This window comes from Habropoda laboriosa, unplaced genomic scaffold (genome assembly GCF_001263275.1).
Source record: "Habropoda laboriosa isolate 0110345459 unplaced genomic scaffold, ASM126327v1 scaffold92, whole genome shotgun sequence".
In the NCBI taxonomy this organism is placed as follows: domain Eukaryota; kingdom Metazoa; phylum Arthropoda; class Insecta; order Hymenoptera; family Apidae; genus Habropoda; species Habropoda laboriosa.
Genome location: NW_017100268.1, coordinates 662,053 through 689,281, shown reverse-complemented (window position 1 = coordinate 689,281; position 27,229 = coordinate 662,053).

Below are 27,229 nucleotides of genomic sequence, written 5' to 3'. Positions count from 1 at the left end.
GTCTTACAAGAAAATCCTGCCTGAAAACACTAGATAACTCGTAATAACCGATATGCGTGCAAAAGAGCTTTGGCTCCATGATTAGAAGAATCTATAACTAAAATTCCATGAATCTACAACGAAGTGGAAAATTTGATTTTCGATCAGGTTTTTACGGTTTCGCATTTCTCCGTGTGACGGGGCGAGGACAAAGGTGGGACAGAAAAGGAAAAGTGGAAACAACGCACAGTCCAAGTGCAACAATACACCCGTACCTTTTCACGTGACGTTATATCTCGGTGACAAAAGGACCCCTGGCCCACCCCTCTCCGGGCCGTTTCAAACGCCCCTCTGTACACGCAACAACAAAGAACGATAACTGAACAATACTTACGGCTAATACCGGCAATAATGGCCGATTTTCCCGGGCAACGCTTCAAGAGTATAGATTCAATTAAGATAGGTGTCAGGCTGGCCCCGCTGCTAGCGGCTACTCAGCCGAGAAAAATTTCTGTTCACAGAGAGGAAAGTCTGGTATGAGGCAGCGACACAAGCGATCGAAGCCCGTATTCGCGCGTCGGCGGCAAGTTCGAGCGTCAGCGGGACGACGCCACCGGGTGGCGTGGCGCGGGGCGTCGTTCTCTTCGTCGGCGACGGGATGGGGATGAGCACTCTCACGGCTGCGAGGATCCTCTCGGGTCAACGTCATGGAAACACGGGCGAGGAAGCGCAACTCGCCTGGGACAGCTTTCCAGCCGTAGCTCTGGCAAGGGTGAGTGTTCTCTCTCTCTCTCTCAATTTTCTTTTCTCTCTCCCGCACCACCCTTCATGTCTCTCCTTCCATGCTCATTCCCTCTTCGTTCTTCATCGTGGCCGTTTTTCCTTCGCGATTCGCCTCTTTCCTTTCCAGTTCGAGCACCTTTGCTCGTCCTTTTCCACCCCCTTTTCCCCACTCTCTTCTATCTTCCTTCTGCTTGAAGAATGCAGAACGCCGGGGAAAACTTTCCCTCTAGAGAGGTCCTACCTCCATCACCGAGGCAAGAGTTCGTGGGAGAACATCCGCGTTCTTGATTCGAGATTTGCTTATTATGTAACTGACTGACTTGATTCCTCCTCCGGCTTTCCGTATCGCTTCGCGATTCGTTCAACCCCCTCGTGATCCGAGCGGAATGAATCACGTTCTCCAGTGTTCGTTCCGTTATCGTCGGAAAATGTTATTTCGCAGAACGACTATTTGTTTGCGCCTCGGAATGCCTTATTCTATTGTTACAGGATTGTCACCCTATGTTCTTACGTCTTGTTTCACAGGTACTGTGTATATTGTACGAAATATGGGTTTCGTGTGCATTCTGTACCTATAGTTGATACTTCTGTGAATATTAATTAACGTATGTATTTCATAATCATCTATTTGAAAGTAAGTATTAGGACACCCGTTATGTATTACACGAATTAAACCTAAACTGCAGACATCTGTCTTTGAAACGTCACCACAGACGTACAGTCTTTCAAACCACTTTGGTAATTTTATTTATTAAATTGCTGTGTTGCAAAAATAAATTTAACGCTAGAAGCTACTCAAACGCTACAACTTCCAAAATTCTCTTAACATACATAGCTGTGATAGTGAAATAAAAACTCTGTTTCACCTCTGAGACGTGTGCTCTGCAGATAAAGGGTTCGCCAGACGTGTAATACCACGTATCAGCAGCAAATGTACGGTACTCGTTATATTAAGAGATTCCAGGCTGAATAATTTTGTAACGACTGTTTAAGTCACATTCAGCAAGTGTCCTAATACTTGCGAACGGAATTGTAACTGCAACGCGTTGCGTGCAATATCCAATATAGCGGTAACGGTATTTACAGGATCGAGCTTTTTCGTCCAATTTTCTTTTTAATATTGAAAATCTATTACAGCACTGTCACCGGCAATGTGTTGTTTTCGTACATACGGGCTCGTTTTGCTGCACATACAGTCTGTTTTCAACGGGTTAGCTTTTTCAAGCTGCGAATGCATCTATTGTATAATACGCATTGCAGCATTTCTCATCGTCGCATTATTAACGGCGTGTATTATTCTACGATATATTACGGTCTTTTGTTTTACACCGCAGAAGGATTTATATGTCACTGTAACGTGTAATTCGGGGGCTGTTAAGTGCGCTCGGTATCGAATATTTTTCCTTACATTCGCGCCACGAATACGTGTATTTTCTATTTAAATACTTCTCGCGGAGGTACATCCGATGCAACTTACGAAAACTTTTCCCTTCAGAAGTTCCGCCCTCGAAATCTTCGCGCAGCGAAGTCTTCGATTCGAAACTTGTACAATTTTGCGACTGACTGCTTTACGTAAAGTGTGATGGAAAGTATCAAGCCCCTCGACGTTTTATCGAACAGCCATAATACTCGTACGTATCACATCGCCCAGACATCGTTTCATTTTTCCTTTCATGTATAATAGATTGATTAATTATTTACACACACTACGCTCTCCTATCGAAAGTGATTGATTTATACAAAATTGTGTTAAAACACGCGGATAATTTGCTTTCAGCGATAAACACGATTACGCAAAGTGCATCAGAACCGCGAGTAAACAGCCGTCACTTTTTCCAACCCCCGTTTCATTTTCTCCATTTTCCATCGGATTTTTCCGACGTTTCTCCGCATACGGGAATTCTCAGAAACGTGGGAAACATCGGAAATGCAATTTTTCGCAGTCGCGTTTCGAAGAGATTCGCGACACCCTCGTTATTTCCGTTAATTACGAAGTTTCGCTTTACCACGCTTTGCCAGACCTTTGCGGTTCCGCCTTCCAACGGGCGCGAATCGCAAGTAAGTATACATAGTACATCGTTTGGTGCGTGTGTACATCAAGAACTGAATAACTTACGAGGCGTTACGTGAACTTTTGAAGTAAAAAACGATGCGCGAACCGGTCTTATTTAATTCACGCGTTACATTAACGAAGTACTAAATGCTCACTTCACGTCCACTTTTCTCCCTCTTCTATCCTCTTTACTGCTTATTTTCATCCTTTTTCTACCATTTCGTTTTCTCCCGGCCCGTCATTCAAGACGAGTGCAGAGGACACACACACAGATTTTCTGTAGGAAATTCTTTAACAACGTCCTTTTCGGAATCTCGAGAGGTTCCGACGGCAGATTCGAGCACGGCTTATTACCGCGCCGATGTAAACGAGCTTTTCGTATTCGAGCTAGAGAGGACCACCAACCATGCGAACCGATATTCCTCTATGCTGATCCTGCCTGTTTATCAACTTCACTCTGTACGACCTGCGCTTGTTTTATGATTCTATTTGCAATTTCGTTCAATTTTCTGTCCCAGTACCGTCCGTCGAATTACTTGTGTATTATTTGCTCCGTGCACGCACCACTGATAATCGTCGATGTTCCGTCCTATCCGTTGCAATTCACCGCAGAATTTCGCCTGGTTATAAAGCTTGTTTGCGCAAACTGCGACAACTTTTAGACGGACACGTTTGTCTGAAATTAACGAGAGCACACTTCCTCTGTATGGATTACTATCCGAGGTTTAACGAATGGTAAATACATTCTCATAATCATAGGTAATTACAGTTATAGGAGACGAGGGAGTCTGAGAAATTTCTATTAAGCAAAGGTAACCGTAGTTAGAGGGTTTAAATTATTACTCAAGAATAGCCTACGCGGTCATCGGTGTCATAAAGCTGAAAATTTGTAAGTCGAGAAAAAGTGTCTATCGATGAATAAAAACTGTAGATAGTGTGTATCGTTGTGTACAGGATTACACAACAACCAGATTGTCCAGAACGACCGGAACAGTTTGATTATCCAACACACCGGAAGTCATTCGGTTCGTGCGTCGATACGTTCGCGAAAAGTTTGGAAATCTTGAAATTCCATGGTTTGCGTTCACCATGGTTAGCTTACCGCGTGTCACGACCGTTTATTACGAACCTGAACACGGCCCGTCGGAGGATAGTTCGGCTAGAACTAATTGCAAGGAATACGGGCAAGAGGAGAACTATTTGAATATTTGACTGGAACCGAAGGCGTGATGGCGTGACCGTTTGTGAACAGGACCAGCCGAGAGTTGGCCAATTTCGAATTGTTCCCCGAGATTACTACACGGACAGGTAACAAATTGCACGTGTACAGGTAATCCCTGCACACGATTCACTTCATAATTACTCGAGATGCAATTTCAAACGACCGGAAATGAGTCTCACCGGGGGGAGAGACAGAGGAGAATCCAGGGAAAGGAACGACGGCGAATAAATCGATTCTGTACGATAATTAAGAAGGAGAACTCGAAAAACCTTTTGTGCGTGTCATTCTGAAATCATTTATGCAACTTCTCGTTAATTGCGTGCATCCTCGTGAAGCACACACAGCTTCCGTGACGAAAGTAATAAAATCGCAATCTCCGGAGTCCCCGTTCGGATCGGCATGCGAATCCTGTATTATTACACCGAGACACTGGCGATGAATTGAACGTGACGTAAACGTGATCACAGATTGTGTTTTATTCCGAGCATTCTTTAGATTCGTGTTTATTAAATATTCGTAATTAAAATTTTTCAAGCGTTCTCTCGTTCTTCGTTCCTGCAGGAGAGACGTCGAATTACAATTATTTCTTCGTGATCGTGCACGATACGTTCCACGCGAAGAACCGACACTGTTCTGTAAATTTAGGTGGAGAAAGAAATTTTCGTTGCAACAACAAGTTTGCAGACCGCGCGCGATCCAATTAAAATCAAAAAAATTCGATGTTGCACCGCGGTAACGAATAATTACAAATTACTTCCCTGTTTTAGTTGTATACATTTTTATACGTGTATACCTTCGTGTAATGAATTTTTTCCTCGCGAAATTCAGTTTGGTACGTGTTCCCAAAGAGTATCGCGCGTTCCCCCTGGGGAAGTGCTGATCGGAAATTCTTTTGCGAGTTCGCGTGCACGATCGCAAATAATTTCTAGTAAAATTTCTAGCTAGACGAGGGGGCGCATAATGCATGTTGCTGAGCGCTAAAGTCTCCCTCTCGTTCGACACGTATTTGCATGTCGGCGCATTTATTTCGCCTCGCATAATCTAATTTGCATCCTGTTCCCCTTTACGCGTACATTTACTTTTCGCGTTCCGTCTGAAACCCCCCGCGACGCATCAGATTCTCCCAGGAAGAGCGCGAGCTGCCTCGGCGAAACTTCCCAACAAACTCTATCGGGATTCCCAGGATCGTCCCCTACATCGGTTACAGACTTGCTTATTATCCGGGCCAACGTAATCGAGCTTTCTACGCATGGACAAACTCCGACTGGTTCCGCGATATTCGCCTTTGCAGCAGCAGACTGGCTTAGAAAATTTACATAACGATACACCTTCGCGTAATTTGAATCTTCCTAAAACCCGTGTTCTGGTTTAATTAGCGAAACTGGTTAGCCACCGTCGAGTTTCGATATCGGTGTACAAACGGGCAAGAACAGTGGTCAGAGATCGAAATATCGTTGTTTTGTCGCAAAAGAATCTTTCACGTTACGTGTACACTTCTGCTCGTTAGTGTTAGGACACTTGCTGAATGTGAAGCAAGGTTGGATAGCCACTGCAAAATTATTCAGCCTGGAATCTCGTAATGTAACGAGTACGTACATTTGCTGCCTGGTATGTGATACTACATGTCTGGCGAAAAAATGTAATTTAACCGTTTAACTACAGGCCACTCGTCTCAGAGACGAGACCGAATTTTTAAACTTTATTTCTTTCGATGCTCCACTCTGAATCTTTCAAGTAATTTTTTACAATTTCAGCAGTACGTTTATATGTATGTCTACGTATAATATGTAATCATTCCTTTTGTCCCATCCTCTTGTGTTTTACGAGTGGAATTCTTCTTTTACCTATTCTCTTTCCGAGGAGTCCTTGGGGCCCTCAGCCATTCTCTCTAAATCAGCAGTTCTCAGGCTTTTTCTCAGAAAAGTCCCTCGTAGGATGTGGACGGTATTCGCCGGTCAATCGATCAACCTACGGATCAATGTATCTCTTCTCTTCTGTTTTTGCAAAAGTCCCGGCGGACATTCTTGTGAACGGCCATTTCAAGTTCTTTCCGCGTGACACACTCGGCCGAACGAAATCGTTGTTCAGTTCCCTTCTGCTGGATTCTGAGCGTTGCTCGTTCAAGAACGAGATCAGTTGATTTCAATTACGCGAGAGATACAGTGCTCGTGATAATTAACGATCGGCGGAAGTTCGATCTTTCGCTAGCGAAAAGCTTCATATTTTGGCAGGTTAAACTGGTTTGTCAACGATTAGAACGCTTTTTGTAGGAAGTAGAGCAGAAATTTTGTGTTCGACCGATCAGAAGTTAGTCCTGTTAATTTTTCTTATTTTCTAACTGACTAAAATTTATAAATTTTTATGCGTTTAACGCACTACGTATTCTTCTTATCGGTGTTGTTGTGAAAGAATCTTGAAATTATTTTCTCACGTAAATTTTAACGTTTCCACTACTTTCTCACAATGTGTAAATGCGATAACGTCTTATTATTGTTCCAAGTGTGTCGAGCTGTAACAGTATCAGTGAAAAAGGGTTGTCGAACGTTTCGTGTTTCGTGAAATCGGCTTCTTGTGTAATAGGATGTCGCTCAATCGTTCAGGAAATCCTTCTCTATTTCCTGATCGATAGACGTCGAACTTAACTGTTAAACTTTCGATAGTAGTCCTGTTCGTTTTCGGAAACCACTTCTGCCACAGGTGAGGACTTGTTTATTATCCTGTTGATGTAACCGAATTCCGTGTATTTCGGAAGGAAACGTGACTTAATCGATCCTGAGTCTTTCATACGGCGGTTACCAACTATCTAAACTAGGTTTCTCTGTGTTTCCGCGAATTCACTAATATCGCTTCTGCTCGATGTTTCTCCTATGCGTGTAACGTGATTTCCTTTTGGCGAATAGTTGAAAACCCTATTGAAGCATGCGTTAAATCTGAGCCTTCATGTTCGATACATTTAGTTACAATGTTGTTCACGAAGAAATGTCAAGAGATAAAAACTAACGAAGGTTCGATAGGACGTTGGATGGAATGTGACAAAGTGTTACAATAAAACGTGTAAAAGTATCAAAAATACAGATTTTTCTTTAACATAGAAATGTTTTATAAAGTAAGAAATACTTTTTAACAATTTTCAAAGTTTCTCTTTCTACGTGAGAAGATGAGCAATTTTTAAAGTGAAATTGTAATACCAGCCACTAAGGCACTTTGCTGATTTTAAAATGACTCCCTTTTAAATTCGTCCTTCTTCCGGTACCTCCTTTTTATTTTATCCGGCACTTTTAGTGCTTTTTTCTTTTAAAGCTTTATCCCCCGTGTTTCCTTGTTGCTGCAGTTCGAAAATGGACAGAATCGGGAAAAGTTTTCGTACAGTCCTTCAGGACTTCGATATTGCCTACAGACTTGCTTATTATTCTTCGAAGGTAACCTAAACTTCTGCGATCCAAGCAGGTTGCGACGGAACACGAAGCTTGTCTATATCTAGAGTTGACAACGTGAAATCTTTAACTGTGTCTTTAAGTAGATCTCCTTGCAAACGTTCCAATTAATTAGTAGTAATTTTTACATTTTCTCTGCAATAATAGAAAATTAATAGAAAAAGCATGGCACTGCCAAGCAGACATTTTCAAAGTAAATGATAAAATATTAAATAATATCATTGCAATAACAATAATAAAGTATTTATTATTCGGTAAATATTTTGTATTAATTATTTTGTTCAACCTAAAAAAATTCTGTTGTCTTTTTTAAAAGAAAAATTAATCTATTTAATATGATCGTTCAATTTCTATCCAAGATTTGTGCTTTCGGTACGTTCTTAATACAGCAAAAGTATACATCAGATGGAGAAAGAATTTAAAGGACTTCCACGGTTTTCTATGTCCTCTGTCCCTAGCACGAACTGGTCCCACTTATTAGCAGATGTAACCTATTCTTTCATTCCCCCGGAAGAGCTTCTTTTCTCCTCTGCTACTCGTTTTCCGTCCTCTTTTACATCCATTCGTTCTACTTAAACTTTCCGGCTAAGCCCTTCAGGGTTTCGAGCACTTTTCGTCGCTGGCCAAAAGCTGTCTCATTATCGTATAGATTGTAAGTCCTTCCTTCCAACTCGATCATGCAGGGAACAGAGTCTCCAACGACTTTCTCGTGTATACGTGATTTACGAATCTTTCTTTACGAGAATCATATTTCACTTTCGTTTCTTGTCTCCTCCCGCGAAAATATTCCGTTCGGAGAAATGACGGTTGTTTATGTAAATTCTCTTATCGATAGTTCGCTTCCGTTCTGCTTAGAAGTAATTTACTCGAGTGAAATTGAAAATAACAGGTAGCAAAGGAGACCTGAAATGATACTCGAGTAACTTTCGCGTTCTCTGTTCAGAGAGACGGGGATAAAATAATTAGCGACTCAATTTACGAGGAAACTTAATTCACGCGGGGAGTTCTTCTACTCGAATATTTTTACACGACCGCGGAATACATACAGTGAGGCAGCGTTGAATGTGTGTTTTCAGAGACGAGAATTTTGTATTTTTGAAAAGTCCAGTATTTTAGCGAATAACGGTATTAATCGAGGAATGTTTGCCAATGTAGATACTAGTTTGAACGTTACGCGCTGCCCTTTACAAATATCACCTGAAGCGTACAATCGAAGTTTATACAAGCTGAGATTGAATTCACGGTCCGCTTCATTCTGTATCATTTCCAGCATGTTCAATTTATACTAAAACCCCAAATTTGACAAAAGCTGACGCACGACGGACAAAATTTCAAACGTAACGTATTGCGATCATTTCCGGCCAATTTAAGTGATACCCGATATCGGTACAAACCGACGTTTAGATAGATTGTTTACAGGTTATAGATTGTTCAATACCAACTCCCGAATTTCATTTCAAGGATTTAACCCTTTCACGACCACCGAGACAGATTTGCCCCGCTGGAATAATCGAATAACAAATTCTTAAAAGAAATAATTCGGTCGAGAAAGGGTTGAGGTGATAATACAAATTTTCGGTATTTTAATTCAACTTCAGCGTTTCACGTGAGATTTACGAAAAGTGTCTAATCGTCCTTTAATTCCTGGATTTTTTGAACGATTAATTTTCACAAGGATTCGCGATACGTAATCGGGTCGGTCGCTTTTCACAAAAAAGGTCAGATTTCCCGTGAAATCCTTCTTATCAGAGACGTGAGCGCTTAATTCGAGGGTGTCACGGCTAATCCTAAACGTGCAAGGAGACTGTGGCAGCCCGTACTATGCGAGTTCACTTGATTTTCACTGGAACTGATAAAACGTCGCGTTACAATCCTCGTTGTCGTCAACGTTCCCCCTTGGCGTAGAAAGAACCGCTGTTCCATACCGGAAAACAATCCAGTTTTCTCTTGTAATTAGCCACTTTCGTTAATCCAACGGAAGAGCAGTAATCAGTGTTTCGAAAAATCCACCAACTCAAAAGAATCTTACCTCTCATTCGAACTTTCCTTCACCAGAAAATGAAAATCACTTCGTTACACTATTTCCATCTCTACCCAAATATACATCATCGAAGTTTCAATTTCGCGCGGATCACGCGTCGAAATACTCTGAATGTGCTCCGTTGTTTCAAAGTTTGCCGTTCGATCGTCGAAAATTCGCTCGATCGAAGTTCGTTCATCAGAATTCATAAAGCGAACTTCGCGATTCGTAACGTTTGTCGGCAAACGTTCGTTCTTCGCGTTTCACAGTTCTGTGGTTCATGGGGAACGGGGAGGAAATGACATTTGAGAACTGGTGAAAAATGTTAATTGTCGAAAGCTCGGCGGCGCTATTATAGTCCCCCTTTTGCCGGTTCGAATAAAAGCCGGTGTTTTACGCGTGAAAATCCTAGTGTTTGCATTAACGCTTCACATTAAATCCCGCATTAACGCAGTAACGATCAGCGACCGCTTGCAATACGGTTTATCGTGCACGGGTTGCAACGGCTGATCATTCCCATTACCGGCCAGGAGAGAAAAAGGTTTCTCCCACTTAATTACCTGGTGTGGCGATGTACGCACGATCAATTGCACGTTTCATCGGTTTCATGCGTCGGTGGAATAACGATTTATCGGCGATACGAATGCCGCGTGACGTTTATCAGGATAATAATTAATCGATCGATGCGAACAAATGAATAATGGACGGGGTGATCGGCATTAAAATTGTATCACACGACCGTTCATCGTTCTTGAAGCGGCCTCGTATCGACGACGCGCGAAACGTGCCGGTAATTAGATTTGTTTCGTTGCTGGAAAATTCCTCTGTGCAGAGCCGCTCGCTGATAAAGCCTGTTAATTCGACGCTCAGCTTATTCGGCAACCACCGTTCCACAGCGATTCGTAACAACGAAAAGATGACCGGGAGATCGGCATTAACCCCTTAACATATGATTTCTTTTCTGACTATGCATCTAAGCGTCAGCCATTTTACTGTTTCAGTACTGTATCGGGTAACCAAAGCTAATCTGTCGCAGATTAATTATATTTAGTAATCCTCAGTGTTACAAATTAAAATTAAAGTTAGGATTACAATTAATTCTTCTTACCGATAGAACTACTTTTCTCACATCTTCATCAGAATCTCTGCCACGAGTCTCACTCGTTGTTTATAGGTTAAAGGGTTAACAAAAGAACATCACCAAGTGTCATTCGCCGATTTTGATGAAATTTACGTATGATGTAGTACTCGAAAAAATATTCGACACCTATTTTTTTTTATTAGTTATTACTCACGTCGAAGGGGAGGAAATAAACTTCAAAGTTGCGGTGGCGCAACCTGTTTGGTCCAATATCTCGGAAATTGTTAAAGTTAGAGGAATGGTTTAACCGTAGAAATTGTGTGTTTTTCAAAGGTAACTTCACTCGTGTAATTAATTTTCAGAGAAATCCGTTTGTTTAAATAATGACGTGGGGATTATTTCAAGGATATCCCACGTGAATGGCTTCAGTGCGATATTTATTGTAACAATTAACGATTAACAAGAGATCTATCTTTCACTCTGACAATCTCCCTCGTTCTATTATTCTACTCCTCTCATTCTGCGCAGATTTTCTTCGGAGACATTCAGTCACGTTCACCCAAATCTCCGTTCACACGACATTCTCAAGTACTCTGTCCCAAACACTCTCCTTTCGCACCTCTATCGCTCTGACCTAAATACTCTACTTTAGCACCTCTATCGCTCTGACTCAAACTCGGTCAAGCTTGAAACTCTAGCATACTCTGATTCGTTATAAACATCCACTCTGTCGTATATCTCGCTTCGGTTTGCGGTGTGCTGGAAACTTCGATCGCAGTCGGAAAATTTATATGTTTTTTACACTATGTTTTAAGCGTTGCTGAATAAGACTCGGCTTATCGCTCCTGTAGATTCGGTGCTCGGACTGATTCAAGCCTTGGTTGTTCGGGGTAAGACCGACTGGAATTTCGGAGAAGAATCTGAGCTCCTGAAGGCGGAATTGGTAGGGCTTTTCTTGAATAGATGGAGAGAAAGTAAATGTGGCGATGGAAGGATGAGGTGTCTGGTTTTTGGGAAATTCCAGTGGAAAAAGAGATCAGATTGGCTAGTTGGGTAATTAAGACGTCGGTACAATCGATGGTAAAATTGTGTCGAAACTAACGTCCTTCGGTTATGGTTTTACCGAGGCTACGCGCGTTTTACAATCCTTCTGAAAAGAAATGTTTCGTACGGAACAAACCTGATACTTCCAATTCTATAATATATTAAAAATTCGTATTTCATCATCGTACATGCACCTTACTTCTGTGTTTTCCCATTAAAAATGGTCAACCGGTGCGTCTCGTATATCATCGAGGGTTTTCGCCAAGAGTCTGGCTTCTGTTCTTGTAGACTACCATTTTCTCTTTTACCACCTTCGTCCTGCGCCTTTTAAAACTACGCACAAAGAGAACATATTTTTACGATACTACATTTTTTAGAGAGAGGACAACGAAACGACGAGTGGCTTAGTTGCCACAAGTACAAGTCAAACAGTGAAATTTCAAGATTCTAAGGGGAAGAACAGGTGGAAGATTGGAAAGAAAAAAAAAATAGACAAAGTCTTGTAAAAGTGTGGTTAACATTTCTGTACTGTCGCATAGTGAACGAATGTTCTTGAGATACGCGGAATTTGTTAACGTTCCATCATTCTGAACGACGTTTGCGAGGATACGATTGTTTGAACACAGAAACGAGAAGATTAGGCGCAAGCTGGATTATCTCTAAATATTAGTAAGATGACAATTGATCGTCAAGTTTGACAGAATCATTTATCTCGTTGAATTATGGAACTTTTAATAAATTGAACGTGTCTCACGGTGACGTTTTTAGGCTTACTTAAGAAGACAGCGTAAGACTGCAGACATTCCATTTTCAAATAACAGTCGCTTTATACCTTTAACGTTAATCCTTTGTGCGACGAAGAAGAGGGGAATTGCAAAATTTCCCGATTCGTCGACGAATGAAGTTATAAATCATACTCGAGAAAGCAATCTGCGTAGAACCGGCGTTTCTTCAATCCGGGGCGAGCCTCCTTTCGCGTAAAATGGTACATATTAAAAATGAAACTGAAGTCGGATAACAGGAATTAAATTACCAGCATATTTTATCCTGGCTAGATGGCCTTGTTTCCCGTGTCCCGTTTAATTCAATTTGCTCGGAAGAACGACAGAAAGTTTGTAAAAGTGTAAAACGTCTACCATCCAGGAAATAGCGGCAAGATCGTTTGTTGGGCGAGATGAAGGAACGGGTAGGAACGTTAGACGGTTAAAAATCATTCATTTCCCTTGCACGATGCGTTTAACCTGTTAACCGGGGACTTCATCTGTCTACCCAAAGTACACTCTGTGTGAGTGCAGTTGCGAATGCAGAGAAATGAATGTCTTACACCATCAAAGTCAAATGTTCGTCGATAAATAAACAAACAATTTCACTGAAAAATACTATGATATGAGAATTTTCGTTTTCTTGTCCATTAGAAAAATGATGGAAACGAATTAGAAGCAAACAAATTTTGTTACATATTATTGTCGTACATAAAAATTTCACGCTTTATTGAACGACATAAGCAAATGCATAATTTGAGATTGCACAAGGCGGGACATCTCTGTAGTTTCTTCAATTTAAACAAGGGAAAATGAAGAAATATTGGAAGATATTGTGCCAACACTGTGTTACGACAATCGACGATCTAGTCCGCTCATCTAACCAGAAACCGGACTAAACATTCCAGAACTGGACTAAAGTCATAGACTCTAGAACAAAGACACAGACTCCACTCCTTGTAAAACCTACATTATAAAAACCACACCGTGACAACGAACGAAGTTCAGTCTCTACCAATAATTACCGTCGTTAAACGTCTCTCTGCCCTTTAAATTTTAAAAGCGTAATTATACTTGCGACATATCCACGTCTACCGGAAATATACAGAATACGTTCAGAGATTCTCCGAGAAGAACTAGACACCAATCTGAAGTTAACATCAAATTCCTTGTTTTTATTGCAACTGTGACAATAAAAAACTATGTACAGGTGTAAAATCGTTAAAATTGCGCGACAAGTTAACTCGTCCTGCGTGCTGTAGAAGAATGTTCCAACGCCGAGTTCATTCATTCTGCACGCTGTAAAAGCATTTTCCAATGACCAGTTAATTCGTCATTCCCGGTTAACAGGTTAAACGTGATCGCCGGGCAGACCGTCTTTGTTTCGCGTCGTCCTAATTCTGCGGCAATGTAAAAACACTATAAATCAGCACGGTTGACACATCGAACGCGAGAAACGTGCCATGCATGTCGCGGTGATTTTCTTTTTCTACCGTTGAACGATGCATGCGTGGCACGTCGTGTGCATATTTCAATCCAACGAGTTCCACTTCTGTACAACGGAGCAACGATCCCTGAGGGCGACCGCTTACGAAAAACGAAAACACGTCGTAACAAACGATTTACTTCCTCCCCCTACCCGTTGGACAAACGAAGGAGCCTCGTCAACGAAACGAAGAGGAGAAAGAAAGAGAATTGATAAAGCTCGGGAAATCGGTCGCGTGCCAAGGACCGAATGTTCCGTGACACGGTTGCGCTAAGTTTACGCGAGAACGCTCGTGTCTCTAAATAATGCGCCGGCGATATTGCGTTCTTAATCTGTGCATCGAGATCGATTTAAACGGTATTATCTCTATAAATCAGTCGGACAAGGAAAATCGGCGATTTCCAAGGCTGTATGAATTCTACAAGAAATGAACGTTCCTTGTTCCCTCGAGGTAGGATCGTTATTTGACACGAACGAAAGGTGAGAAACGTGAGTGATAAATTGTACGAGTGAGTGATTAATCGTATCGATATTGAAATCGTTTCTGAGATTTTTGATCAGGTTCGCAGTGTAGTTTATCGGGTTAGTTGCTGGATCGTCTGACGAAAAGAGCTAGTGCATAATGTCCAAAGGTGTATGGAATAGAGATTGTGTGTTAAATTTCGAAGTGTATTTTCCGTGTATCGAGGTTAGCATCAAAGTACACAGAGATAGATACCATTAATTCGTTTTGGACTCTGTAAACCATAGTGTACGTCCTTCAAGATACTCTTAAAAAATAACATAAATCCATGCCTGTCTAATTTTTCAAGCTAACGTGAAATACGTAATTTATACAGGATTATATCGGCACTTTCAAAGTATCGAATATCATATCGACGAAGGTACTGGAGTAGGTAATCCTTTAGCTAAAAGTCGAACAGCGAATTTTTAGCAGTCGGGGAAAAAAATGACATTGAAATTTCAGACTGAATTATTCTTTTCTTGCTTCGCATTCAATAAGCGTCCTAATACTTATGAACGGGAGTGCACGCGTCCATGAATTGAACAACTGACAAATTAACAACAAATTGACAAACTGAACAATTTTTTTGCAGGATCTTAAAAACTTTCTAACGACTGTTTAAGTTTGCTCCACGTTCAATAAGTGTCCTAATACGAACGACGGTGTACCTGTCCATAAATCGAACAACAGTGAGAAGCTAGAGAAATTCATAACGAAAATTGGAACAACGTTGCAAAGTAGTACATACATTAGTAGCATGAAAATCTCATTACAGAAACGAAGACGCGGTAAATTACACCCTTTCCGATCACGTATCGGGAAAATGTGAGCGAAACAAACGAGTGTTAAAATTAATAAAGCCTTGCAAATCGGTCACGCGCTGCTAGCGTAAATGAGTTTCACTGGAACAGCAGTTTCCTACCTCCGTAATGAATTAAGAGGAAGGAAAATAAATTTACGATAGCTGTCGTTTACAAACCGTTACCTTCGATGAATAATAATTTCATGATTAACGAGTCCACTCGGAAGGAGCTTAAGCAATTTATGCGCGTAGAAACATCGACGTTGCACACCAGAAGTGTATAATACACCGTCCGTTGAATTTTTTATCACACATTACATCTGTGTGTTATAATATAATAATTACGAATAGCTGTTGATAAAATTCGTGGCACGTCAATTCCTAGTTCATAACGACAAATATTCGACGGACCACCGGGAAAAACTATAGCACGCGACTGGCCAACCGTAGAACATTATTGGACAGTGGAATTCAAAGGAGACTGCTTTCCTTTCTATTCTCGAATTCACGTAAATCGTTGATTGCTTTGATTTCGTGTTCCTGGTTCAGTTTCACTACGTGTACGACTCCCAGCGTGCGAAGAATTAGGAATTTTGTCCGTGTCCACTCGATCGAGAACCTCTCCACCGACTCAGCTTCCGTTCCTATTGGTCGAAGAAGTACCGCACGGATTTACTACAAAACTGCAAGTACGAGCAGGAGGTGGAACGTTAAACGAAATCGTAGAAGTGAATTAAACAATGAGAATTTAAACAATTGGGAAGTTCGACAAAATTAAAAAATTTCGAACTGAGGGAAAATTCTTTATCGCATATAGGTAATGTCGCGTCGCGATCTTTTGTGATGTTCAACAGGAAGCTGGCGGTAGCGACTGTTACCCGCCAAATTAATCTTGGGTAACTAGTTCAAAATCTATTTTGCTCGAACGTTAGCAAAACGTAGAGTGCGTCACGAACGATTGACGACTTTGTTTCAAAGACTCGAATTGTACTTGAACGGCTGGAGAGAGTATCTTGTTCACACGAGAGAATCTTTCGAATGTGTGGTGTCTCCTCGAACGGTTGGAGATCTAGTGGTGTTCGCTCGATGGAACCTTTTCTGACTCTCTCGCTCGATTTCCGAATTTTTCTGAAGTCCGCAGTGACTCTCCCGCCAAGTGCAAAAAGACACGCTGATTGGTTTTTCACGTACGCACAAATTACCAATCAACGTGCCCCTTGAGTGTCACCCACCCTTCCATTGCGCCCTTAGCGCGCTTTTCCTTGGAAGGAGTGGGACCCTACCTGCGGGGGCGTGGAATCTTCGCTGTCCTTCGGTGACGCGTCGGATATTCCCGCCAGGTCAACCCTCGGCCGAAAGTGCCTTTATACGCACTTGTGGATTGACCCTTCAGTAATATCTGGTTTATGACACGTCCTCGGTTATTGAGGACGCGGAAAAGTCGAAATTCCAAAGGCATTGTTCTGTAAGAAATTACTTATTTTCTCGCGGAGCTACGGAGCGTCTTTGTTCTCAAAAATAACCTTCGAGTGCGAGCGTGCCATAAACCCGGTCAACGAAGACCCCATGCTTTCCGTACCTGCGCGACGGAACAGGTAATATGGAACATTGAAAAGAACACAACTTTGAATTTAACATTTCTTTCATATTTCACACGGTTTCGTAAATATTCGTGACAATGTGAAAAACTGCAAGGAGGAAATTTATGTATTTATATTGAGAAAGTTAATGTTCTTGAAATATTTTTTTTTTTATTTCAATTGATTTTGGTTTCATTGGTTTAATTTTGCTCGAAAGGTACGAGCACGGCTGATTCGGCTTGCGGTGGCATTTAAGTTGTGCACTCCTGGTTTATGTAATAATTATTCAAAGCACCGCGACGTACACGCCAGATTATAATTGTATTTACGTCATATGCCCGAAAGTGTATTATTTAAGCTACCTTTCCTATTCAGCCCCCCTATATTAGTTGGGTAATTCGCGTTAATATTCCAGAAATTATTCATTATTTCTGGAATAACGCGCGGGAGGTTGCACGCGAGTATGAATTCTCGAATTGAATCACAAGCGCTACGATATAACAAAACATTTCGCGAATTTGTTGCTCACGTTTCAAAAGGATCACGAGCTGCTGCGATGTTCTTTAAATCGATATTACAGCCGCAAATTAATGGAATGACACGGAATGTATCGCAACGAAGCGTGTCCATTATCGTATTAAGTTGTTCCTTTTAATAACGAATGAAAACATTGTTTTCATATCGGTAGTTGCGACATTTTTTTTTTTTTTTTTTTTTTTTTTTTTTTTGGTACAAATTACTACACTTCAATATGGTACAGATTAGAAGAACATTTAATTTCATTGATTGAAACACGTTTTCATTCATGAAATTAATGTTAAACATTTGGCGCGCATTTGAAAGAATTGTCAAAACTTAGAAAAACATTTAATTTCATTGGCTAAAATCTGTTTTCACTCGTGCGATTAATGTTAAATACATTTCACGCATTTAAAAGAATTTTCGAAAATCGGAAGAACGTTTGATTTTTCATTGCTCGAAATATTCCTTTATTTGTGCAATTAACGTTGAATACGTGTTTCCCACGCTTTCAAAAAAAATGTCGAAAAAATGCACAGGAAATATGGTATTTCATGGGAATAAAATAATAATCACGGGAGCAATTAATTGCGTCTAGAAATATATTATTCTACTCGTATCTGAAGTAGGAATATTTTATCGATCGCATTCCAGTTTCTATCCTGCCTGTTTCACCATAATTTGCAATAATTGAACTCACTACGCATGTATAATAGTATCTGCAATCAGTATAATCAGTACAAATGCCGTATACGCAATAACATCGATGGTTATTATTTTATAATGCTCTTACTTTAAAAGGAGTTACATCGAATAAATGCATTATCTGGCAATTTATTATGAAATACTGCGATCTATTGTGAATGTGCTCGTTCTAAAAGAGCATCTGGAGAAAGAAATATCGCTTATCATAAACGACAGATGCCCATGGCTGCTCGTAACTTGTTCGCCGTGAATACGACGTGATTGCTGCTCGAGACGTTTAATACCGCCTTCTCTAACCATCAGGATAATCTTAAATATATCAGCGAGAATGTATCCGCTAAAATACACAGGGAACAACGTTGCAATATCATCCTCGTGAATCATAGCGAAGTGTTTCGCAGATCTTCGTGGTCGTTTTCTAACACTCAAGATGGATTTATGCAGCTTCCGGTCCCGCGACTGGCCAGCTCGGTAACCAGAGTACAGTGTTTCTTTTGTAATCAAACGCTGTTAGAAATTGCAAATAGCAAGAGGAGCGAGAAAAATATAGGCAATAACGCGAACGAGAAAACTTGATACCGAAAAATTGACGAAAAAACGAGTAATTAGTAACGTTAATTTTCGAAAATTCGTAATTAGGCTGGATACGAGTAAACATAATTGTTCCTGAAGAGTTAAACTTGGATACAAATAGAAAGAGTGAGAAAAATATGAGAGGAAATTTGATAATGAAAAATTGACGAAAAAACGAGTAATTAGTAACATTAATTTTCGAAAGTTAATAATTAGACTGGATATAAGTAAAAACGTAATTGCTTGCGGAAGAGTTCATCTTATTATGAGAGATTCATCGAGCTAGATTAAAGTGACAGCAAGTAACTAAAGATTTACCAGGAAATTATATAGCATCGGAATTTACTTGAAGATTTAATTAATTAATTAACGTTAGTAAACATCTTTCTCTCCGTGGCTGTTGACTCGTGCCGTATCGTGGAGGTATACACCGAAAGAAGATCGAGACTTGTCGTGAGTGTTTTAGATGACGATCTTTGACAATTACCCGGACGATTTAAATTTTAAAATTACTTCTCACAAAATACTCTCCTTTCTCTCCCTTTCATATTTGATCTTCCATGCGAAAAGAATTATTTCGAACTTTCTTCGCTCTGCAAAACGTATTTCGAGAAAATTGATATATTATGGAACAAAGGCGAACCAGCTCAGTACAAAATCCATCGAAAAATCCTACTGCTCGTTTGCTTTTATCCACTTACACTGCACTATACTCGCATTAAAATACAGAAATACCTTTAAGCATATTTCACTTAGAAAGTTCTTGTTCCAAGAGAAAAATTGATGTTTATTCAGACCAGGCTCCCTGCAACATTTTTTTCTGCTACTCGTAAAAGAATTATTCTTTCGCGAGGAGAGAACAAGCTTCTTACGGCTACGCGGAGCTTCGGAATAATTAGATCGCACGAGAAAGTACATCGGACTAACGATGCTTATTATTCAATTACAGCACACCGCAACATTTTTTCAACCCTTTCACAGTCGAATTATTTTCTCTAAGAATTTCTTAGTTATCTACTGAAATTGACGTCAATTTTTATTCGGGCATTCAAGCGGGACATTTGCATCCGAAAGGGTTGGTCACGAAAGGGTTAAAGCGTACGTTTCTTCTCTCGTATTTACAGAATTCCTCCGAGATAAACAGATCGGAGAAAGTCTCGTTGGGTTTTCAGAAAGCACCGATAGATTTTCAGAGGTAAAGGTACACTTCACATTAATCACTGGGTTCATTCTAATTATTCATGATATACTCTCGCCTTGATGAACGAACTGCACATTACTGGACGCATTCAATAAATTCCATTAATTTCGCGTCTCTCACGAGCGCTGGGCTAATGTTTAATATCGCTAATAAATTCCACCTGCTCGCCGTCAACATTATTGTATATATATACACGGCATAAAACACGTATTAAATGAACAAATCTTTTCACCGACTTTATCCGACAATTTGCTCGCGGGTCATTTTTCACGTTCTCTCCCTTAAAAAAAAGACACTCTCGACGTACAAACGTGCGATTTCAATTTTTTCCGCTTTTCCTCTCAACACGACGCAGCTTCGGTTTAGTTACTCGAAAGCTGCGCATAATCTATCTACGAGAAGAAAAGGGGAAAAAAAAGGAAAGTAAGCACGGTGTATGGTCTTATTGACACGCTTTTTTCCTCTTCCTCTTGCAGGCTCGTTGCCGTGTCTCATCAGAGCACCGTGTACCAACGTAACTTGCTAATGATGTATTAGCATAGTGTTTGCCTTAAAAATCTTTAATTGGGCACTGTTTCCCCCCCTCTCTCTCCTTCTGTTCTCTCCTGATTTCATTCGTTATTTCTCTTTGACCTCTTTTCTCGCTCGCTGCACATTTTCCACTGTTTTCTTTCCACCACCATTTTTTGTTCCCTCCGTTTGCGTTTTATTTCCCCTTATCTCGCGGCTTTATCTTCTCTTCCCTCCCGCCCCTCCCCCACACCTACCTTTTCGTTATTCCGTGTACCTTCCACTTCCTCCTCCATCGCTCATTTTGCTTCTTTTCACACAGGTTCGCGTTCTCCACGAATTCTCACGCTTCTTAGTTTCCAACACATTTCTACTCCTTTCAAATACGCCCCCCCGCGATCATCCCCTTCGTTCCAACGTTCCTCTAGCCGGCGAATGCAAATTAAACCGCCTAGGCGTCGAGTCACTTAAGCGAGTGATTTGTCGCCGCGCGACTAATGGTAATCCGCACTTCCGGGATTAGAATGGCTGCGGTAAGAAGCACGTTAACAATTTCACGAGGCCTCTTTACGCATTAACGCGACCGCTGCTTATAATTAACGACTGGGAAATTCCGTCGTAAAGCACAGGACAGAGCGCGGTAGCCTCTGTTGTTACGACGCGCAGCTACCAAGGCCAGTTATTGTGCAATTAGCGGCCAGAATATTCCGTCCGCTTGTGCAGAGGAACGATCTATCGGTTCCGAGGAATGCAATTAAAATTTATTGGGTATTTAAACGGCGGCCGCGTACACGGTCCGAGGCTGTTGTCGTTATTCGCCGAGACACTGATAACCACCGGTCGCGGTCCCCTTGAGAATTTTCCGGAAGTCGGTGATATTACGCGGCTCGATGAAATTTCGACGAATCGCGGTTTAATGAAAACCAACGTTTCCACGTTTGCTTCCACCGATTGCAATATCAACTGCACACGCAGATCTTAGATATTCTTTGTAAAATTCTACACTGCTTTCAGATTAAGCGATTTGCTCCTCGTTATCATCGCTAGCTCCTTCTTCTATTATTCCATTAGGATTAATTTAACAGGTATTTAGTAGGTTTCTCTAAAGCGTCGTTGAAGTTTTTTTGGTAAATATTTGTTGTATGCCAGCATTGAGGTAAATTGAACAATATTATCAAATTATCAAGGCTTGCAAGGGAAGCTAAATCCTTAATTTCGATCATCAACTTCCGAGAAACTTTGAACAATGCTATAAATTCTCCATCGAATTCTGAAGCACAGCTCTTACAATTCTCTTACGAATTCCAGCTGAAACAGTTTCTTCCAGGTGCTTTAACATTTACTGGAATTACAGATTCCACGGCGATGTTTTACCTCTCCCTCGACCCTCTGTAATTTCTAATTACATTTGTGCGTTACTTAGAAATTAAAGAAAATTTATCGATAGACAAATGTCTGCAAATCTATCGGGACAATGATTTTAGAAATGTTCCGGTGAGCTTGTTACCGTTGAATACATCTTACCCTCGAGGGATGTAGATCGCTCATGTACGGGCTTTCTCGTTGCAAATCAACGGGCTCTTTCTTTTTTCGGAACGGACTTACGATGTGTTCATAGAATTCGCTAGATAAAGGATACGAGGAGCAGCTTCCTCTTTTTGAACGCGCACTCGTACGTGGAAAGATCGGGTAACGAGCCCCGCTCTACTCTATGACTTCTTTTAGCCTCCGTTTTCTTCCCATTTATTCGTTAGATAACGCGGTGTACTAATTACGCGATATTTTTGAAGTAAGAGGAGGAATACTCGTTTCTTAGGCAATTACTTAACATGTCTGGACACAACTAGCCCAGTCTAAAAAGAATTGCAGGCGAAGGTTATTTAAAAGTACTGAAAACAGAAAGAAACAATGCTTTATATCCAATGGAGCATCTCTGAAACGTGATAGAATTTGTAATACGTAGTAGATGTACATTATCTTTTTTGTCAGCTCATCAGTGTACAATCGGTGTTCAAGGATTTCATTGTCAATTCAATTTGGGCGAATGAAATCATTCCAGAAGCTTTAGATTCTAAGCCATTTACGCTGAAGAAGAAAGTTGTACGAATGTTCTGCACCGAATTCTGTGGATTGTTAACAAAATGCGAGGCAAAAAAGATAACTCCAAAAATTTGTGTTTCTCGAGAATTTCAGATGTTTGAAACTCGATATAAATTCGACACATTCGTTACTTTATACTAACAATAAGTTTCGTACTCCTGACCCAAATTGTCTTCTCCGACTCGGATTCATTTGTTCCGAGATTAGTAAGTATCCGGCTAATCTTAGACTCGTGGAATCCGAGAAAGTGACTCTCAAGAGCTTCAATACGTTGCGAGATGTCTCAGGAATCTCGATGTGATATCGAGTATCTTAGGAGTCTCTGAGTGTCCAAGATTGCCGCAGATTCCTGTGAATCCTGGCGGTCTCACCGGTGCCTGAGGTTTCGCAGCTGTTCGCTGGTTTATCGACACTTCGCCGTATTTCTAGGAGATTCGCGAGTAGAGTCTATACCGTGTCTGTGTAATACCGGTTCGAAATCAGCGATATGGATTTACGATTAACTATTCGTTGGTTTTTTATTCAAAGGGAATCATACGCCGTCCAATATGTTTGAGAATATTCGTAGCGAATTTCCCAAAATTCGAGTATTCCAAATCCCTGAAGTGGAATTGGGTGCAATAGATGGCCGCTGAATCACATTCCACGAAATGTCTATATCACGTTCCACAATGCTATACCTTTCATTTTCTCCCCATTCCAAGTCGCGTTAATCGACAGGCAGAAGATAATGTCCGTTACGTTTCGCGATCTGTTTATCTACTTTGAACAGAAAAGCGCGAAATAATCAGAGATCCCTTATTAACCCTTCCGCTGCGACAGATTTTAACGCGTAACATGTGCTTGCTTTGGCCGTATTGTGTTAAAATTCGGATTGTTAAATAAGGTGGAAGTTTTTTTTAATAATTTTCCTGTTATCAAGTTTATATTCTCTTAATTTTGCGTTGAAACGTTTATCGTCTATGTTCAGATGGCGTGCTGAGAACGAAAATTGTCGCTGCTAAGGTCTTTGGGTCTTTTTTGACCCAAACACCTCAAGCGTACAGTCGAACGGAACGACGCGCTAATGTTAAGTATCATTTCGAAGATAAAGTGTTCAACACGTTAACTGCCATGCCAGATTTATTTTTCTCAGGGGGCCGCAAGAAAATTTTCATTATCCTAAGCATAGTATTATATTATGCTTTATTATTATTACTTTTTTAAAAATTCGAAATAACGTCTAGTTATACGACGAGGTTCATTTTATTTTAATTATTCCAAACATTTGAGGCCCTCCGGTCACCGATGACCATCGTGGCCCCATCGAGGAAACAACCTCCGGTCACAGGTGATCAACGTGGCCGTCGACGTGTTCAAAATATACGATATCCTTCTGTTCTGCTGTAAAATCATACCTATTTGGTATCGTTGAAAATTAGATACGCGTCGTTTAAACCACTCCTGGTACAAATTAACGTTTATCCAAGAGGATCGGAACCGAAGAAATAAAGAAGAGCAGGCCCCGTCGTTTAACGGCCAGGGTAGAAGAACATTGGTTCTAAAGTCGCGCGTATTACATAATAAAGTCTGTCGCCGGTATTCGTCGGTACGGTGCTGGCAGACGGTAGTCATAAAATTGAATGGGCCAACTGCTTTATATTCATGAATTCGTCACCTTGTCGGGATATTTGGCGTGGTCGAACTTCTACGGTCCCGTGTCGGGCATTAAAATGATAACGAGTCGGATAATACGGAAATAGGAAAATTTACGGTTAACCATTCTCGTTTCTCCCTCTCTCATTTCGACCAACGCTTAACGAACGAGTTTAAAACGTTTAACAGCGTCACGTGCGCCAGTTTAATGTGCTGTCGTCACGTAAATCTGCGGGCCGGTGGCGGTGTGTGGCAGAGCACCATCGCTGTCGGATACAAGTCCGTCGATATGATAGTTCGGTGTTAATGCTGCGGCAGACGTTTCGCCGCCGATACCACTGGATTAGGGAAGAGGATTTTGGCTGGACGTTGTTTACTGTTCACCAACGCCGGCCACCGGTGACTAGAAATGGTCTGGAACTACCACGGATAGTCGAAGGTGCAGTTAACTTTATTTATTCGGCCGTTACGCAGTCTACCCTTGCGTTCCGGCATCGGAATTGTAGAAACGCTTCCTTTTATTCACCGTTTTCGGACGCGCCCCTCCGCGCCTCCCTTATTTACTTTACCCGCCCGATCCGAATTCTGTATGTTCTGCATCCCACTTTCCTCGTGTACGACGCTCGTAAAGAACGCCTGGCTAATGCACAAGAGAGCGAGAGAGAGAGGCGATTTGGAATTGAACGTGTTTCAGGGCAAAGTGATTAGAGTCCAAACTTGAAATTTTTATGGAGTTTCGGTGGTCAGTAGCGGTGGTCGATGAATTCGACGCTTCTGAAACTTTATTAGGAAGAACATTGACGAAGTGTGGGGTTTTTCCAGTCGGAGAGCTCGATTTTGTACAGGGTGCGGCTGAGAGTATTGTATAGGCAAGTAGGAGGTGATTTCTTATGCAAAAATGAATAATAGTCAATTTTGCGGAGTAGCGTGCGTTATTGCGTTACTCTGATAGCGAAGATCTTGAAATTGTACTTCCATGAATTTTATTTTATCAGGTCACTGCAGACGAAACGACCGAGGCATCGATGAAACTATTCGCGTTTGTAGTTTTAGCAAAAATTTTAGTAAGAGTGACAGTCGTATGCGCCCGAATGCCGGGTCAAATATGACCCAATGCTTCGATCTTTTCCGTATGCAAGCGAAACCACATTTTTCTTATTTTACTAGGCATTGTATTGTTTAATTATGATTAAAATAACGAAAATTATAATATACAAAGAGGAGAGTCCTGACTATTTCTGACACTGGTTTCAACACACTTTGACCATCGAGAAGCAAGGCTAGTTGTACCTATTGTGGAAAGAAAATCCTTCATTTCTACGGTGCAAAGATATCTTCGAAAACGTTCTTTACTTCAGTATCTTTATTAAATTTTTGATATGAAAAGTGGTCAGTGGAATTTGATTCGTGCACAATCTGCCATTTAACAGTGAAACAAGTGACTAATAAGTGTAGATACCAGGAAATTGTAAATTATTTATTGTAACAAATATCAGGACGATATGTCCGAAGGCAATAACAAAGGTTCCTTATCAAAGCCAACTTTTTAACATCGAACGATATAAGATGAAGATACAGTGATCTTAATGTCGTAAAAAAAAAAAAAAAGAAAGAACGTAAGAACATGGTGTGTGAAATATGGTGTGTTTCATAAGAACACGTAACTTTCACAATATATCCGAAGTCGAGGCCCGTTGATCTATGATATTTTCATGTGATGTACGATTATGACTTTGACACGTTATTTATTCCGGAATGTAGCAAATCCTGCGGTTGTAATAAATCTGAACCTCAGTTTCACGCCGCTGTACATCATGCATCGATATTGCACGTGTTCGGTGTAACAACAGTATTGTATTCCATTTGCGTGGAACATTTTCACCAATTTCGTACGTAACATCTAACTGATTATTACGGCCGTATAAAAAAGTTCTACGCATCAAACAGATAAATCGCAAAGATAAATAAAAAATGTGAAATAAATGTTGTTCATCCGAGGCTTATTGTCAATTGTTGAGAGTTTGAAAATCTGTCGCGTACAAGGTGCACACTGTACACGGCTAAGGTAGAAAAATAATACAAAGTAGATAGATCAAATTCTCATTGAACGAACTTCCTATTGTAAGTTAAAAGAAAGCTTTTCATACATTAGGAAGAAAGAACAATTGTAATAATTTTCAGCTCGCAGAACTTGTACTCGAGAAAGTGGTAAATCAAAATTATCTGGCTTGGATAAAAGGTTCCTCGTGTATATTCTTTTATTAATTTCAGGGAGAAATTCCGTGGCCATTGTTGGCTCGGAGAGATCGCGTTACGAAAGAGACGTTTGGATTTTAAAGGAGGTGAGAGGCTTTATTACAGCGACTCGTTGAGGTCGATCTTGGTAACCCTCTGCTCAAGTATTCATTATAAATTTTCCGATAGTTGTTGAGATTCCGATAAGATGGAGCGAGGCCGAGTATCGGAATATTTATAATGCAACGGACGTCTTTCACTTGAATCACGAGCGATCCTTATGAATTGTAAACGTGTAACGCCGAATGGAAGTAACTTTCAATACCTTCTATCAACCGTGAACGCAACAAACTCTACGCTCTCTCTCTTTCTCTTTACAAATTCGAATTTCCAGGTAGAAATGATTGAAATGGGAGAAAATATGACGTTAATGCTTCGAGGATTACTAAAGGTTCATTACGGGATTAAAAAATGTAATTTTTCACTACTTGAAACTTCTCCATTACAATAATGAACAGATAAATGAAAGGAAAAAGAAAATCCTGCTCCGAATGTGTATATTCCGCGAAGTATCAGTAACGTTTGAAAGCACGAAGTGAAGAATTTTCACGACAAAGTGTCGTTGAAAGTTTCAACAGAATTTTGTTCACGCGACTAATTCGAACTATTAAAGATTGCTTAAAGAGTTAACGGAATCTCTCCGGAATGCAGTTTAAGATTTTAATTCAAACTGTTAACTCTAACAGGGGGGGAGGAAAGATGCGACGTGGAAAAAGTTTAATCCGCTCAACGTCAACCGGAACCTTGTCAACGTTACAAGCGCAAGGAGCGTTTGCTTCAACTTTATTAACTACCATTTGCCCGGTCTCCGCCTGCCCGCTAACAACTTTCTCCTCTACCTAAAACGAGTACCGACCCTCAAGGGATTAGGGTCAACCACTGAACATCCATCACACGGTGGTTCTCGGTAAAATAACTCCTATAAATCTTTAGCTGCCTTT